The following is a 2,947-nucleotide window of genomic DNA, read 5'->3' as shown; positions in this document are numbered from 1 at the left end:
TGTGTGTGTGTGTGTGTGTGTGTGTGTGTGTGTGTGTGTGTGTGTGTCTTATTTGTTACAGTCATACTTTGGTAAAGTATTTTGAAATAAATTACCAAAATAACAGAAACTGGAGTGATTATATACTGTTATTTTGACAAATAAAATTTGCAGAATTTTAAAATCGCATGTGCATAATTTTTAATTTTTTGGCACAGAATTCCCCCAGGAGTAAGATTTACACCCTGTCTATATTAGAGTAGTTACATCAATGCAAATCCCTAATGTAGCTACACTACACAGATGTAAGAGCACGGCTTATGGTGGTGCAATTACCTTGAACCAGTATAGGATCAGATTATTAACACAAGTATAAGCCCCATTTTAAAGCTATGCAGTGCATTATAGCTATGCAGGGGTTTGCATTGATTTCACTACACTAGTGGAAATCTCTCATATATAGGCAGGACCTAATTTGACAAAGGGATTCATAGCAAGCAGTGCAGAACAAACTATCTCCTTGAGACTGACTACATTGCTTCTGCAGACTCCCAGCCCCAAACTAATGGAGTGAGCAGGAAGGGAACACAGGGCTTCTTTACAGCAATGCATAGGCCTATTAGGCAACCCACCAGCTCACAAGTGGAAGTTAAAAAATATATTTGTAAAACATTTGATGCATTTACTATAAACAAACATCAGAGGTTTTCTCAGTCATCTTTAGCTGGGTAAGTACAATAATTTGCTTCAAACCTTCTGAATTTTTGTATATTCATACAACAGTATTACTAAAAAGGTACATCTAGTCTGATATTTTCTTCTGCCTTAGCTCCAACCTACATTACAGCCTGGTCTACACCTAAAACTTGGATCAACCTAAATACATTGCTCAGAGCTGTGAAAAACTTCACACCCTGTGCGTTGTCATTAGGCCAACCTAACCCCCACTGTAGACACAGCCAGGTCGATCCATCGCAGTAGTGTCTAAGCTATAATGGCATACCTGCGAGCTCCGTTGGAGGTGGTTTAATTATGCCGGCAGGAGAGCTCTTCCCCCGCCAGCAAAGAGTGGCTGGCAGGAGCTGTGCCTCTGTAAGATTCATAGTGTAGACCCAGCCTTACAAGCAGAAAAAAAGTTGCCTCTGTAACCTACATCCAGTGCTAGTTTGGAAAGTACTGCATTACAAAGTTATGGTCAGAATGAATGAAGTGGTCTTTTTCAGGATCTTAAACATGAAAATAAATTACCAAGCCTCTAGCAATTAAATTACTTGCCACAAGATAAAAATAGGATATATGCAAAGCTTCTACTGACCCAATCATCGGCTACATTTCATATTCCCACTTAAACATAAGCTACAATTAAATCTAGTTACATTTAAAATCTCATTTCTATTTTGCTTTTAACACCATACGTACATAACGGAAGTCTGTTTAAATGTACTTTTGTTCCTACAAAACTCAGTGTAAATTCTATTTAGTCTCTGATAACTGAGAGGGTGATGCAACTTTAAACTTCTCAAAATAAGAACTGCTTAGACTAACAGTTCCTGATAAATCACAAATAGCTTGGAGTAACCGCTTTCTCTGAAAAAATACTAGTGACCAAAAATTAGAAGAAAGTAATGGGATTTATGCAATGTCAGGTTTTTCACATCTGTATATTTTTTGATTAAATTGCATGCTCTTTATTCATATTATGCAACACTAACTGTAAATAGGGGAAATGAAAAACTTCTTTCCAGAAGTTTATAAAGCAAGCAAAAGGTTAGTGAAAGAATGCTACTGCCACGTATCACTCCTCCCCCACTCACGTAATGGACATTTCATCTCTCCAAATTTCTTTCAAATAGGAAACTCAAAAAAAGAACTACACCTCTTTAAAATAAACTAGAGAGTAAAAATTATGTATAGTATGTAATCCTTGCTTGCAACAACTAATTCTTGATTCTCGTCTTTTCCACTGACTTGCAAAGAGATCACTCTACAGAGTTCAGCATAAAAACATATTTCTAGCACCTGATGCACAAATAAAATAGCCCAAAAGCTTATTACTACAAGTTTTTTCCGCTTCTAATTTAAAGAAACTGCTTTAAACTGCCCCAATGCAATTCAGTCTGCTAAAGACTGGAACTCAGGAATTACAAGGAAAACCCATCTGTGTAACCTCAGGCTACAGTATTCTTGTTTAAACAAATATATATAATATGCACTCTGGTGCCATGACAATGGGCACAGGCTAAGAATATAGATGGATAATCCATTGCATAACTGCGCTTGACTAGAGAAGAAATCTGATCCCATTTCAGAAGTAGCAAACACGTGCTTAACCCGATCAATACGCAGAATAATCTGCTGCAAATATGCTTCCTTCACGGAAAGAAGATTCGGGATCAGCGGGAGGTCCTAAAGTGGGTGGATGACTTCATCTGCCTGGACACCCCCTTCCAGCTGGGCCCGAGAAGGCTGCTGGCGCGGCTCACGGCCCAGAAAAGACCCTCGGACCAGCTCCGGACCGCACAGGTTCTCTCGAGCCCCTTGAGCTCTCGCCACTTTTAACACCCCACCCCCGCTACTCCCGGTACCCGGTGGGTCCGGCCCGCCGCAAACCCCCGCGGGTGGAGCAGGCGCCTGACGACAGCAGGCGCGAGGGATAAGCAGCCCCGGCCCCAAGGGAAGAGACTCCCCAGAAAGGCCACCTCGGCGGGGCCAGGCCGCCCGCGGCTCCCCTCACGCCCCGGGGGCGGGGCGGGGCGGGACAGCAGGTAGGATGGCGCCTCACCTGAGGGAAGGAGGCTGCTGGCTGGTTCTGCTGGGCCCCGCTCTCCCTGCGCCGAGCCGAGCCGAGGGTAGACGCGGTAGGACCTGCTGTGTGGCGCAGCCCAAGAGTCGCCGGGCCTCTTCGAACTCTTTATATCGGCCGGGGCCCGGGTCGCTCCGCCCGCGGATGGGGAGGCGGCCACAGCTG

General features: G+C 43.7%; 1 protein-coding gene across 4 annotated transcripts in view; it reads right to left on the bottom strand.

The window, feature by feature from the left end:
* P4HA1 (prolyl 4-hydroxylase subunit alpha 1) overlaps positions 1–2,947 on the bottom strand; it is a 60,035-nt gene extending 57,088 nt beyond the window's left edge. Inside the window, exon 1 of one of the 4 annotated variants that reach the window (XM_026651148.2) lies at positions 2,762–2,947. The gene's annotated coding sequence lies outside the window, so the exon portion shown is untranslated. The remainder of the gene's footprint in view (positions 1–2,761) is intronic. The other 3 variants (XM_026651147.2, XM_026651146.2, XM_026651145.2) reach the window with 3 other exon arrangements.

Source organism: Terrapene carolina, unplaced genomic scaffold (assembly GCF_002925995.2).
Source record: "Terrapene carolina triunguis isolate 2854851 unplaced genomic scaffold, T_m_triunguis-2.0 Scaffold95, whole genome shotgun sequence".
NCBI lineage: Eukaryota > Metazoa > Chordata > Testudines > Emydidae > Terrapene > Terrapene triunguis.
Note: the sequence above shows the minus strand (reverse complement) of the source record. Positions and strands in the feature narration are given on the sequence as shown.